General features: G+C 34.9%; 1 pseudogene; it reads right to left on the minus strand.

The window, feature by feature from the left end:
• Window positions 1-16,028, minus strand: part of LOC121419806 — a 29,840-nt pseudogene extending 13,812 nt beyond the window's left edge.
• Window positions 16,029-16,376: the final 348 nt, after the last annotated feature.

Genomic DNA, 16,376 nt, shown 5'->3' on the forward strand with positions numbered 1-16,376 from the left:
AGTTGCCATGGCAACGGCCGAAACAATGCATTTATTAATTTACCTCCCATATTTAAACAAATCTTATGGCATAAACTAATAATGTTTTATACTTTAGTCATACAGGAGACATTCGTTGTTCCCTCAGATGGAGGCAGGGAGACACTTACTTTTTCCTCAGACATAAATGAAAGGGATTTAAAAAACACCTGCCATTTTTATTTGTATTTGTATTTTTTGTCTGAGAGAGGTGTTCTCGCATCTACCTATGGTATTATTACATTATCAAATATTAATCTCATATTCAAAACAACAAGGCTGTAGTTAATGGCCATGCTACTAACACAAAGGGGATATATTAATTTCCTTGTATAATTTCATATTATAGTAGAGGTACTACACTTACCCAGTTCCGAAGGTGACAGAGCTAAGATTGAAAGAGAAACCAATATAAACGATTATTTAGGATTTTCTAGGGGATCCCATCGGCAGACAAACCATCATTTCCTCACTTCCTATCCGGAGAAGCAATACATGTATAGTTTCAATTTCAGTGACACATTACACGCATGATATTGAGTAATTTCATTCAATATTATTAGAACTGGAAAGGAAGAACTCAATGGACTACTGGGGGATTTTTACATAGACACGAGCAAGGAAATAAAAAAAACAGACAGTCTTTTTAAATTGTACCCCGGCTTTTACCTTTTATGTTTCATTGCTTATTTATGTATTTTTATTTCTTGTGTGTGTTTTGGTCTTGAAGGTATTGTTTGGGGGTGCCCCAAAGACCACCCCCCCCCCACACACACACACACATTCGTACGCTAGTAGCTAGAGATGTTTTTTATTGCTTTTCTCAGAGAAAGGGAGATGAGGAAGGGAAGAGAAAAATAATTCACAGTTTTTGCTATTTCTGTTACTTTTTAGTAATTTCAGAAAATTTCAATTACGAATAAAAACCTAAAACTACATGGCTTCATCGTGCGCAATGATCACACAACTGTATGAATACCCATTTTTTGTTTCATAAGTTTTCTTTTTAAGGAAAGGAAAGTGGTGTTCTATGTTGTTTTCATTCTTATAATAACTGATAAAAAAATATTTATTGCAAATGAAAGCACGAAACTAAATTATGTGAAAGCAAGTAATTTAATTACATAAACGAAACACAACTGTTTGAATTCCTTCTTGGTCTCAGATGTTGCCTTTTACGAAAGAGAAAAAAACTGCGCACTCGATGTATTTAAGTTATTTTCATTCTTATCATATCTGAACAAATATAAAATGAACAATTGACATCAGTAATTTCTAGAAAAAAAATTATTACAAATAAAAGCCAACATTGATTTTTTATTGTTCAACATCAACCTTACTTTCTTCTACAAGGGAGACAGGTTTTACACATTTGTATGAAAATACTTGATCATGATTTTAGGAAATGGGGGATACACCATCGTCAGTCCGCCTATTCCGCATTCATGACGGCATTCATAATTAAATATTTTACTTAATACATTCACAGCAGCAGCAAAAACTGTGGTGTTTACTGGTGTACATAGAGGACCACACTAGTTATTTTACACCGGTGTTAAATTGGTGGTGTTAGGTTTACACCTATAGGTGTGATTACAACACCTATGGCTGTTACACTTACACTCTTTGGTGTTATGTTCAATCTCTAGGGTATTATTTTAACACATCAGGGTGTGGTCCTCTATTAACACCAATTGCTGTCAGTTTTAACACCACAGTTTTTACAGTGTTTAATTCACAAAATATTGATAGATTTGAATGCAATTACTAGTTCAGTTATTTATCAAATCCTTTCAATTTTGTTAAAATTAACCAGCACTTTTTTTGCTTACGGTCTGGTGTGCCACTCTTAGACGTATGGGTCTTGCTAACAAAATAAAAGCTTGGTAATAGACCTTACGCATGTGACGTCATAAACGTATAGCGCCATCCCTCAGAGGATATAAGAATATGCATAAAGGGAGTTGTCAGAGATGCACCAGCCGCATATCACCAACACATGCAAGGCAATAGCTTCAGCCTCTAAGATGGCGGCGTAATGACGTCAATACATAAGGTCTATCTGTAGATGACATTCTTACGTCGTGTTGACTTTTGTACGGACTCGTTATCTTCGCTGAATCCAAACACAGTGTGACTCTTCACGGTGATGTCGTACAGCGTAAAAGGCCGAAGGTTGTCGATCCTGACACGAGTCAGTATGATTCCGGAAATCTCCGAGCACTCGTCCGGTCTGAAGACCTCACAGTAGGTCACTGTGAAGGTTTGGGGTTTCCCCCCTGAAGCACCCTGCACCCACGTGACTATGAACGAGTTCACAGTCACAGAGGAAATCCAGTTGGCGGCATCGGAGGGACTTTCTGGTAAATCTGTTGAAGTAGAAATACGGAAGACACGTTTTTTTGGTCCAGTTCAATTTTATTTTCTATTTTTTTCACATTGCAATAACATTGCAAATCAGTAAATATTATAAAGGTAAATAAATTACATAAAAATAGTCAATACAATACAACATAAACATCAATATACAGAGATTGATGACTTTGAAAAGCGGGTTGCAGCCAGAAACGAACTGCCCTTATATATTTTTATAAAATCATATTTATTTCTTCCTCATATCACATGTAAAAAGAAATATAACATGACATCATTAAAACATAATTGTTTCAAGTTTACACATAAACATTTTAACATGGTAAGAAAATGAATATATATGAATTTCAAATGTTAACTTAGAATTTAGAATTAATCTGCTTACATTTATAATCACGGAGGGATAAATACAGAAAAGAATCCAGGTACAACAACAGCAGCAAAAATCTGACTTACGGAATTGCACTTATAATCTGTATATAAAACTCAAGTTAAGATTCTTCTTTCCTCCCTCGTTTACCATAGTCTTCAATCAAACAGATTAATGAGGAATTTATATTAATTAAAAAAAAACATACACAAAACTTAAACCAGACCCTTAGCTACACTTAACCCCCCCCCCCCCCTACCCCCATAAACGACGAATAAAGAATAATAATAATGGTAATAAAAAAATAGAGAGAGAAAAAAATAGGCCGATCCGTAAAAGGATAGTAAAATATGATAATCTAAGAATCGCCTCTCAGGTAAATATACGCCAGTATATAATTCAGTACCTGAGATATTATTATCATTATTATTATTATTATCATTTATTGTTGTTATTATTATTATTGTCAAAAAACGTACATTACCTGTTATACTTAGTGATTCCAAATATATTTCAGAAAGGAGGGGGTTGAAAAAGAATGGATTTCGACAGAGTATAGATTTTGTTTTCAATAAGATGCACAGACACGTGCCAAATACAGTACAATTGTTTAGACTTATCATCTAAAATTCATGGCAGATCAGGTTTAGGTCATTTTTTTCTGCCGCACTTTAGAAAAATATTGGGTACAATTGTATCCAGCACGAGGATAATTATGCGTCCAACCTATTTTGGGCAGTATTTTACCCGATTCGGAAAGCATATTGTCCAGTAAGATTTAAAAAATAAGCAGCAATTACTAAGAATGGGCAAAATTTTCATCACAAAAAATGCTCAAAAGAAATGCCCAATCTTGGTTGGACACATAATTACGCTCATCTTTTAATTTTACCCAATATTTTTAGAGTGTATTCTCTCTTCTGTCACATCTGTGTACGTCTTCGTAGGCAAGAGGGGTCCACACACTACAAGCATTTTTCGTTTTGGTGGATCCCTCCATTTTATCAGATCTATATAATGTTTATGATAATTTGCTTTTATATACTTTATTTTGCTTCACTTCTGGAAAAATAAGATAATCTGATAATAGTGTACATACATTTCATTTGAAAATGTCATTGTCAATATTTTTCGACCACTTTAATTTGTTCTGTTGAAAATGAAATAAAACAAGTTGAATTGAATCGAATAATGGACGTAATTATTTTCAACGAGAACCTCTATTCCGCTTACAAAAATAGAATAGTTTCATGTGCCCCAATGGTTACCCATATTTATAAAAATCGTTGATCTGCCACTAGATTTACTAATTCAGTCTCCATATGCAGGATATTCAAACTGAAACTACAATATAAACCACAATCCCAACAGACGCCCAATAAACGTAACATATAACTACCATATCTAACTGATGTGTTAATCTCTTGTGGTGTAAATAATGTCATTAATAATTGTAAAAGCAGTAATATTCCTAAATATTGACTTCAACAACTCTTCTAATTTAAAGTATTCACAATTAGTAGGATAAATGATCTTAGTTCAAATAATTCGTCTGGATTACGGTCGCTTAAAGGTATTGTTTAACTTTGTGAGCAGCTGATTAAAAAAAAAATACCAAACCAAGATGAAACATGTGTACAAGTGCATGTATTAGAACTAGTAAACCCTGAAAACAACCATTATTGAGAATGAAAAGCTAAAACTACAAGGCAAACCCCGATTATGTAAATAGGCCTCGAATAGACACCTAAATAGTACACTTAAGTATATGGGATGAAATTAAGATGGTGTGTCCGGTCACTTTATATTTAAATTTTTGAAGCACTAAAAAATCATTTTCGAACGCAATTTTTTCTGGGATTCATTTTTGTAACATATCACAGACACAGGTGACAAGTGTGACCTTCTCGCTCAGATTTTTTAAATGTCAAACCAATGTTAACCAATCACTTTAATACATCGTTGTATTTTAAAGAACATTTTCCAGCCTGATACATTCCTGGGCCCCGTAAAAGTATCTTTCGTTCAACTTTTATGCCAATTACAAACCAGGGGCCCATAACCACAAAACTTAGCAATGATCGTAGAACATTTTTCAACGATTGATTCCATTGACTACAATATGCAAACATGCTTACGATCAATCGTTAACCGTTGTGTTACGGACCCTAGATCTCTTTCCATGTTATGTAGATACGCTAGCATATGGGCCTAAATGATAATGTATCGGGCCCGTATTCTGAAGTCGGGTTTAAGTTAAACTCAGGTTTAAAGATGTGGTTTAAGTATTGGAAGCCAAAAGTATCGAAATTATTCATTAACTGTTAGGCTATTTATATTTATTAGGAGGCTGCACTCTACAAGCTCCGCTTTTTAGCAGCCTCCTCCATGTGGCGTGTGTTCCAACCTGATTTGTAATAATCTTGAATATAATTTTTGTTCAGGGATACTTGGAAATATGTTTTGTTATTTATATGTCAAAATGAAATGAAATGTTTCTTATGTTTACTGTGCTCTTTCCTGATTCATCGATGGTGACGACAATAATCTTTTTATACTTCCTAGACAATTATGAATGATTTATGAGCCAAATGAGCTAAAGTATGATATCTCTACAGTTAGTGATTTATGTAACAATTCTCTCTCCATACTTAAACCACAACTTTAAACCTGAGTTTAAGTTAAACCCGACTTCAGAATACAGGCCATAGTATCCAAGAACACCTGCAAGCGACCAGAATCAAACAATAATTCAGGGGGCGGAGCATGGCGTTCGGACGAATATGCGTAAATACATCTTTATTCGATAGTAAGGAAAATGGTTACCACCTAAACGTGGCAATGTCATCTAGTGACGAATGTTAACACGATATCAAGAAAAATAGATGCATTTTTCACCCTTTCTCCTCTCAATAGTTTCATAACGTCATAAAGGTTGTACCAATTGTCAAAAAAATAACTGCAAAACCCTTAAAGATTAATTTTTTGACATGTTTCGCTCATAAAAAAGTAAGGCGCTGATTAATTCGCTGAAATTTAAGTCTTCTAAACCTACTTAGTGTGACATATGGTCTGGTTCAGCGGCGACAGGAGGAGCGAGGGAGCGAGCGCCCCTCCCCCCATCACCCCTGCATTGTTCATGCTGTGAAAGAGGGAGAAAACAAGAAAGATGGAGAAAGTGGAACAATATATGCTTTAAAAGGAGAGAGCTATATGTGGTGTAACTCTTTATTATTACACATTTTCTGGGGGGGAGAGGTCGGAGGTCACAAATTTAGGTCACATTATCCTCCCCCGCTCCCCATACAACAATCATGTCACATCATCTTATCTGGATGAATGCTTTTTTTCAGGAAAGAAAGGTACTCAATACTTACTGCCGACATCAAAAGTAGCGCTAATGCTGAGGGGAGCCGGCAGACCATAATGCATTGCGGTGCACCGCACCACCTTCATAGACTCCACCGAGGTTGCGGTAAGCGTCATCGTCCTTGATGACGTCACTAATGGAGAATCAGAAGCGCTGAAGTGATTGGCTTGATTTGAAATTTGAGGATTGAGATCAGGGGCGGACCAGGTGATATTGGCGGGAGGGTTGCATGGAGATGGAATGGTGCAGTTCAGCGTGTAAGGACGGTTGACGACTGCGTACAACGTGCTCTCGTTCGAAACCTCGACATCCTTTTCGACGTCAATGACGGCGATCTCCGTAGGTACATCTGTTTAATTTTTTTTTCAGAAAAGATCAAATGAATACATACAGGTATATGTATTGCCACAATTATGCGTAGTGTTTTTTTAGGGGTGGGATATACTTTTTTTATTAGTAGTTAGTGACGTAAGGTAATGGCGTAAGGTGCACAAATATGTCGGGGATTTGAATATTCTTAGGCTTTTGAATATTGCACACGGTCTGTTAAATAATGAAATGAAACTTTACATATAGGACTTTAGACTTAGAGGACACGTTTCTTCACTACCAGTACTGCCGAGGTCGTAGTATAGCCTGTTGATTAATGGTGTAATGGTTTTTTTTTACGACCATCCAAACTTGACTCATAAGTAGAGAAAAAATGAAGCCAAGCACGTAGTTTCTGAATTGACAAACCATGGTGCCATTAGGACATATACTTTCACATGAACATTTCTCTGGTGTAAAGCTAATTATTTTTATGGATGTTCACAATGTGTTTATATCACACCATGTGAATTTGTTGAAATTTGTAATAATAATGCTTGTTTTATTAGAGTTTCTTTCACTCTCTCTAATTATCCAAGTCATTCTAGAATAGATTTTGCATTAATTAAAACCCCCATTCACATCCTCAAATATTTGTATAGACCTTTTGCATGTGACGCTTAAATGGTCTCATAGCGCCCTCCCTCAGAGGATATAGGAATACGCGTAAGCAGAGTTGTCAGAGATGCGCCAGCTTACGGTGATAAGAACACTAATGCCTGTAAGGCAATGACTTTCGCCTCCAAGATGACAGCGGAATGACGTCAATGTATTTGGTCTACTTACATGTCACGGCGAGTCTGGAAGTGATGTCATCGAGTCCACCTCTCCTAACCACTTTACAGACATAAATTCCATCATCTGCAAGAGTTACTTCATTTATTGTCAGTGTAAAAACCACTCGAAAGGCGGCCAGCTGTGTCTACCGCGTACTTCTCGGGAATAGACCGCGAGATTGAGCAGGAGATTACCGCATTACCGGTGCAGCCTGTGACGTTCACAATTTTATCGCGGCCATCTTTAGTCCACGTGACCCTGGCCAGCTCCTGTGGAGTTGTCTGGAAGGGGCAACGAAGGTAAGCTATCTCTCCGGCATTCGATCGTATGGTGGTCTGAGAAATCACTTCATTTCTTCCTACAAACAGAATTGAAATATACAAACTGCGAGTTTGATAAATTAAAAAATATACACATTACATTTTCGATCTTAGTTAAGGGTTCGGTTAATATTGATTTGACTTTAATTCTTTAAGAAAACCAAGCAGCAAGCAAAGGTCCCATTTCTCATCTGACGGTGTCTGTGGTGTGTGGTGTAAAAATGAAGCCCTGACATTATTGCACCCGAAAATCACTATTCAGTGTTAAAACGAGTGGGACATATAGTGATTGGAAACACCGACCCAATTTCATTCCTTGTACTACATTATACTCTGCATGCTCTATAAGGGATGAATTAAATGCCGAATGAAAGTGCATAAACAAGTTTGATTTTTTTTCTTCCTGTCTTGTTTATTAATTTGTGTACCTGCATGAACGGAATAATGAAAGAAAAAATAAAACACACATCAAAGCTCGGGATTTGTTTAAAACCAAATGTATTTTTAGCCCGTCTTTCAGCAATATAAAGCAAATTATACAGTATCATCACACTGCAAAAACTCCGGTGTTGATTTAACACCAGCCCGAAATCTACATATGTCTACACCAGAGAAGTATTGAAACACCACCAGTTTGGAATCAAACCGATGCTGTTTTAATACTGATTGGTGTTGTATAAACACCTACCTGGTGTTAGACCAAAACGAAACTGGTGTTGTTTAACACTTTTCTGGTGTGGACATATATAGAATTCGGGCTGGTGTTAAATCAACGCCAGAGTTTTTGCAGTGTACAATTGTTACCAATTGAAGAGCACTCTCAGGTATGATATGGCGATGATAACAAATAACGGAAATTATGGTAATTTAGTATGATAACGATAATTGCGATAGTAAATTATAACATGTTAAAGCGATAATATATATTTCCAAATCAGAAATATTGATAATAATAATGACGATAATGATATAACAAACAGTAGTAATTATAATTAAGAAACTATAGAGTCCAACGTCTCGCCCAAAACTCCCCCGACTTTGCCTTGACATGGGAAATGCATAAATTTAGCCGACATTGATTTTGACTCATCTCCTGTCCAAAATGGTCACTTGTGATATTATTTTCCATGATATATAGGCATTATAATAAGTAATATGCCGAACCTCCAAACTTTAAAATCTACCTTCTAAGATTTGATATAGGCCTATGCATGCATATAACTTGTTTGAGTATCGGACAGTCCACAGGTCTGAATATTCGCAACAAAATTTTAAATTATATTATCATTATGATTGTTTGATTGTACTTTAATTTTTAGCAGTCTATTCGTATTCGTTTTGGTATGGAGCCCCTAATGTGACATGTCATGATTTTCTTCCAATCCTTCATGATTTCGGGGGGGGGGGGGGTGGTAACATGGATGGGTTGCTATATGGTACCACATTTGTACTTGGTGGCTAATAATGTTTAAGCTTGAAAATACAGGCGAATAACTGACTGTATCCGTAACATTTTCATTCATATCCAGAAATAGGTTCCTTGCAATTTTTCAATTTATTTTGTTTGAACAAAAATAAGGATAGCTCGCCGTTGCTCCACATAGGTGATTGATGGCCAGTGATGCTTTATCTTGAAAATACGTACAAGCGAGCTTCAATCACACACACTCACTCACCCACCCCCCCCCCCCCCCACACACACACACACGCAAATAACATCTGTTACACAATCATTTGTAATTTTCTTCAATATTTGGAAATATCTTGCATAATTTCCTTAGATTCTGTTTGAAAAATATAGCAACAGATGGCCATAAAAACACATTTGTGCTTGCTTGATATTGATGTTTTCGGCTGGAATCTGTGAACTAGTTTGATAACTTCCATTACAGCAACATCCGTAACAAATATCTTTAAATCTTCACATATCATTTTCGGATCTGTGAGTTGCTGATCACAGAAAATTGATGCAGATTTGAATTGAATTGAATTGAATTGAATTTAGTACCAAATATTACTGTCAGGTACAATTACAAGGAATAATACATCACAAGTCATATAAACAAAACATTTGGTAATTGGAGCTAACATAATAGCAAGATGCTAATCGAGGTTAACCCCAAATAATGTCATTATCATATAGTCAGGCAGCAGATGTCATTTACCTCGACAAATTGGCTAAGTCTGATTTTTCACTTTTATGTGATTGGTGACATCACAAGGAACAACTTCCAACTTGGTGACAAATTTCTAATGGTCATCTTGACCATGTTAGGGGTCAAAATGTTGTCAATAGGGGTCAATTTTTTAAATTGCCCCAATTCTGTCAAATGACACATCAAATTGATTGTCTTGTTATACTGAACAAAAAAGTGTACACAATCATATACTCATATACTCCCGTTAAAAAGTTATGACCGGAAATGTCAAAGGTCAATGAACTTTCGTTCAATGGCAAATTACACTGAAGGTGTTAAGAAAGCTCATTTTTTCCGTGTTTTTATGCATGTGTGTACTTTTTTATTCTCGATTTTGATAAGTCCATCGTCAGAAGTCCTTCTCCAGAAGATATAAAGGGTCAAGACAAGGTCAGGGAAAGGTCAAAAGGTCAACAAACTTTCATTAGAGGCCAAAATACACGTCTTATATAGCGGTTAGAAGTTTAGAAGTCTTATTTTTCGTGTTTTTTTTATTTTGAGTCTATATCTAAGAAGATATTTTATATACAAAGGGGTCAAATATGCTTATTTAAAATAGATAAACAGAAATAGACGTCGAATACATTCAATGTGGTACTTTCAAACGACTTGAAAAACCCTTATGCCCTTAAATTCATCTTCATGATGGTATAAGTGCAACCAGCTCTTTCCGAGTTTCTGGATTTAGGAATTCAATTCAAGTTCAGTTCATTTTCAATTTACTCGTCTTTGATAATTATGTAAAGATACATTTAATACTTAGTTTGCTTTGTACATAATATTTTAATCAATAGAGAGAGTATTGTAATGTATTGGGGAATATAATTATGTGCACTATGTTAACAGACACATCGATTGATCAGTGCTCCCAGCTCCTAAGAAAGATGCCTAACATCTTATTTGGATTAACTTACGAATAAGATAATGAGGTAAGGAATGAGGATGATATGATATAAGTTGGACTCAAATTGCTATTAATTCTAATGTGTGACTGTTATATTATTTCTGACAAAGAGGCAACATCGTGTATGCATGATCATTGTAGTCATGGGTATCCATCATGCTGATGTGATATGTTCTGACCATTACTCGATCTCTGGAGCCAACGACTACACATTTCTGATTATGTGCTGACATTAACGCGGCTTGTACTATTTTATCAAGTGTGTGTTTCCAGAGCATACAACGTGAAACTAAACTTAATACAAGATGCAGATTTTGTTTTCGTTCTTTTGTCGTTCTTGTTTTTTCCTACTTGCTGAATTACCTGCATGTTACTAGAAAGAATAATTATATAATTGAAGTAAACCACAGCCATACCGCAGCGGGAAGGGGGGGGGGCAGCTGCCCCCAGAAATTGTGAAGACTTGCATTTTTACTAAAAAAAAATAAATACAATTGACCAAAAGTATGCACGAAATCCTTATAAATTTTCACTTTACAAAATGCAAAAGGGCCCAATGATAAGCTTAGAACAGCACATGAACCATAAATGTGAATATAGTCCTTCTTGACTCCAGAGATCGAGTAATGGTCAGAATATATTACATCAGCATAATGGACATCCATGACTACAATGAGCATGCATACACGATGTTGCTTCTTTGTCAGAAACAATATAACCGTCAGACATTAGAATTAATTGAGGAGCAATTGGAGCCCAACTTATCATCTTCAATCGTAACCTCATTATCTTATTTGCAAGATAATCCAAATGAAATGTTGGGCATCTTTCTTAAGAGATGGGAGCACTTATCAATCGATGTGTTTTTTCTGTTAACATAGTATTATACTTATACCCCAATACATTACAATAATTTCTGTTAATTAAGATATTCTGTACAAAGCAAATGAAGGAAATACTTCTTTACATATCAAAGATTAGAAAATGGAAAGTGAACCGAACTTGAATTGAATTCCTAAATAAAAAACACCCTGGTTGCACTCATCACATCTTGAAGATCATAAGATTTTAAGGGCATAAGGGTTTGTCAAGTCTTTTCAAAGTATTCATGCAATACCATACCACACTGAATGTATTCGACGTCTATCTCTTTTTATCTATATTGTTCCTAAATAAGCACATTTGACCCCTTTGTATATAAAATATCTTCTTAGATATAGACTCAAAATAAAAAACCCACGAAAAATAAGACTTCTAAACTTCTAACCGCCATATTAGACGTGTATTTTGGCCTCCAATGAAAGTTTGTTGACCTTTTGACCTTTCCCTGACCTTGTCTTGACCCTTTATATCTTCTGGAGAAGGACTTCTGACGATGGACTTATCAAAATAGAAAATAAAAAAGTACACACATGCATAAAAACACGGAAAAAATGAGCTTTCTTAACACCTTCAGTGTAATTTGCCATTGAACGAAAGTTCATTGACCTTTGACATTTCCGGTCATAACTTTTTAACGGGAGGTCAAGAGTATATGATTGTGTACACTTTTTTGTTCAGTATAACAAGACAAACAATTTGATGTGTCATTTGACAGAATTGGGGCAATTTAAAAAATTGACCCCTATTGACCACATTTTGACCCCTAACATGGTCAAGATGACCATTAGAAATTTGTCACCAAGTTGGAAGTTGTTCCTTGTGATGTCACCAATCACATAAAAGTGAAAAATCAGACTTAGCCAATTTGTCGAAGTAGCCGGTAAATCATGACATATGCTGCCTGACTAATAGATTAAACAATAAATTTAACTAAATCTCAATATTGTACAACTAATTCAATATTAATTCTACTTATTAATGTTGCAGAAAGTTTCGATCATTTTCAGTGAACATATTTACACTATTTACAAGAAAAAAACAAACGTCTTAATTATTCACGAATTCTTTACATAGAATTATTTGTTTTCAGGCAGTATTTTACCATATCAAATTAATTATAATCTTCCAGTAGCATTAATTTTAACGATTTGCTAAATGTCTTACGACTGGGGGTGTTTCTAATATTACTTGGCAGGAGATTCCATAAAGTAGGACCAGAAAATGAAATTGATTGTTTTTCCCAAATTGGTATTATTTTTCTCAAGATTAACATTTCGCTTTTCTCTATTTCTTGTATTGTAAGGATGATCTATAAATGAAAAATAATCAATAAAACTATGTGGCAACCGATTATTAATTAAATCGTGCATAAATACTCCTATCAAATATTGGTAGTGTTTGAAAATATTGAGAATATTTAGATCATAAAATAAAGGAGCAGAGTGGTAAGTATGATGGTTGAACGTCATTATTCTAGCTATTCGTTTTTGTAGTAATAATATAGGGTTCAGGGTTGTTTTGCACGTCCCACCCCATACTTCCAGACCATACGTTATATGTGGTAAAATAAATGAGTTGTATAACATAACTAAGATTCTCTTTGTTACATAATTCCTCAATCTATAAAGTATTCCAATTTTTTTGCTTAGCACATTGCAGACAATGTCAACCTGTTTCTTCCATGTAAGGTTTTTGTCGATACATATACCAAGAAATAATGTTGATTCAACACACTCTAATAAAGTTCCTTTCAGTGACAATTGTCCTGATATCAAAATATTTTTTCGTCTATTTTTAAACAACATATATTTAGTTTTCGTAACATTGATTGACAATTTGTTGGCATTGTACCATGCTATGATATTGTTTAAATTGAGACTAATTTCTGATAAATCAATGTGTCGTTTATCGCAATTGAAAGTGTGAAATAAATTCGAGTCATCCGCAAAAAGTCGAAAATTGAAATAATTTGATGAGTTTGCCAAATCGTTTATATACAACAAGAACAAAGTTGGACCCAAAACTGATCCTTGTGGAATACCGCATGAAACTGACCTGTATTCGGAATTTACACCATCATAATTAACAAATTGCTTTCTGTTTCGTAAATTATCATTAAACACTCTACTGTCATACTTCGAATGCCATATTGTTCTAGTTTCTTAATGAGAATAGAATGATTAATCGTATGAAAAGCTTTAGCAAAATCGATTAATCTTCCTACTGTCACCTTTCCTTCATCAGTATATCTTGTAATTTGATTAATAAGATTTATCAGCGAAAGTTTCGTACTGTATCCATTTCTAAAACCATATTGGTGTTTGTACAATATTTCATTATTTTCTATGAATTTCATCAATCGTGCATTCACTAGTTTTTCAAATATTTTGCTAATCGCGGGTAAAATTGATATTGGTCTATAATTTCCAGGTAATTCTTTATCTCCCTTTTTGAAAACTGGTATAACTCTTGCAACTTTTAATTTATCTGGAAAAATGCCTGTGGTAAATGATCGATTGAATATATGCGAAAGAGGTTTGCAAATACAATTCATAGCGTATATCAACAATCGAACTGATATATCATCATAGCCACTTGCTTTAGATTGATCAAGAGTGTATAACATTTCTTTAACTTCTGAACTTGTTATTGGCAGGAAGAAAAATGTTTGACTAATGTATGGACCCATGAACTCTCGGTAATTAACATTTGGCTCCTCAATTTTCTCAGCTAGATTTTCCCAATAGTAGAGAAATAATTGTTGAGTGAATTTGCTATATCAACAGCAAATTCACTCAACAATTATTTCTTCATTAGATTTTACTTTTGTGGGTGTGTGGGGCCTGTTACAACCGATAATGTCGCACCAACGCATATGGTCGCAGATTGCGACATTTTGCCATGCAAGAGCGTCCGACGCATAATGTTGTAGTTTTTCTAACACATAACGTCACATGTCGCAACGCATAATGTCGCAGCAAATTGTCAACGCATAATATCACATGTCGCAACGCATAATATCACATGTCGCAACGCATAATGTCACAGCGGTATTTTCTTCAGGACTCGAGCTACAGATAAGATATAAAATATGCTTTCACTTAGTATTTTGAGACACGAGAAAGAGAATGAAATTATTTGGAAATCAGGATTACTCTTTGTATGGATATTTATAGGTTTATTGCCATTTCGTCTACTACCTTTTCCCCACTATCGCATCGTCTACCATTAGTTAGTCAACTATCACCTTAGTTCTATAACCATTTCGTCTAATTACCATCTCGTCTAATAGCCAGTTGGTCTAATAGCCGTTTTGTTTGTTATCATTTAGTCTAATTGTATATTTTTTTCAGTTGGTCCAATGTCCACTTTGTCCAATATCATTACTTCTATTACCTTTTGGCCTAATAGCCAATTGGTCTAATAACCACTGGGTCTACTCTCATTTCGTCCATGTTCCATTTGGTCTAACTTCAGTCGGTTCACTATCACTTTGTCTAAACCCATTCGGGCTAACAGTCATTTGGTATCGTTGCATAGGTCCACTCACTAATAGGTCGAATCACCGGTATCTTCTTCAGGACTCGAGTTACATAACTAAACAATTGACGGCAGCGCGAGTCGAAAAATAAATTGGATCTAAGAACAGGACGCTCTTTTAATGTTTTGTAAATCGTAAAATGGATGGGTAACTAATCGCTAGTCTTTGTGTTACGGAACCTTGGTTTAATCAATTCTATGTTATAGTCCTAACGTTTCAATAGATGAACCCTAAATTGTAATGATTTTTGATGCAATTTATTATTGAAGGTAGACAGACTTCAGGTTTTAAATTTCATCATGAAATTAGTAGCTTCCAATAATATGATTATTTCTTTTCTTTCTCCTTCTACACATTAAAAACGCTGTTTGAAATTTTAAACACGGCTGTTTGCTATGTGAATCGCACAGTAGTTGTCAAAACCATGCTTAATTTATTGAGAATCAAATATTAAGAATTAAACTTTGTTGTTTAAGATTTAAACTCTTGTTTAAACTGCTTGAACAACTGTACGATTCATATATAGTAAACAGCGTTATTCGTAAATTTAAACATTTTTATTGTGTACCAACAAATATTTCAATTTCAACACACTAATAAAAGGAGACTTCATTGCACGTAATTTGCGAAAACTAAAAAAAAAATAATGTAATTTTTACCAAGATTCACGAGCCCACTGTTTATCAATCACGATTAATTGGTGCAACGGAGAGACGTTTTAGCTTACCTAAAATATGAAGAAATATGAAGCACAGAAACGTTCCCCAAAAGAATGATGACATCTTGGAGCGACAGGACCCTAACACTAAAGAATTTTTATTCAGTGAAAGATTATTGCATTCGATATAATTAGACACCTTCTGGAGTGCACTTCAGAACTATGTGAACTGAAGAAGTAGCCTACAGTACAGTGGAGTAGCCCTTCGCAATTGGGGCTTTGAAAATATCATTCCAAGTTTCACTCTCTCTCTCTTTCTAAGTTCTAAAACCGCATGATCAATGTGCCATTATTTTTATCACATCGCTTTCACTTCTCAATCAATCAACAAAATTGACAGTTAAAATCATAATATGCCTATTATATGCCTATACTTTAAATTCTTTCGAATCTGTGAAAGTGAATGCTTCTATTGATAGCAATAATGTGGTCGAAATCCCTCACATTATGAAAGGTCAGAATCTACCATAATATTTGTTGATTTCGATATTGTTTTCGATCATGCAACTGGGGCGGATCGAGCCTTCGCCAATAGG

This window comes from Lytechinus variegatus, chromosome 8 (genome assembly GCF_018143015.1).
Source record: "Lytechinus variegatus isolate NC3 chromosome 8, Lvar_3.0, whole genome shotgun sequence".
Classification (NCBI taxonomy): domain Eukaryota; kingdom Metazoa; phylum Echinodermata; class Echinoidea; order Temnopleuroida; family Toxopneustidae; genus Lytechinus; species Lytechinus variegatus.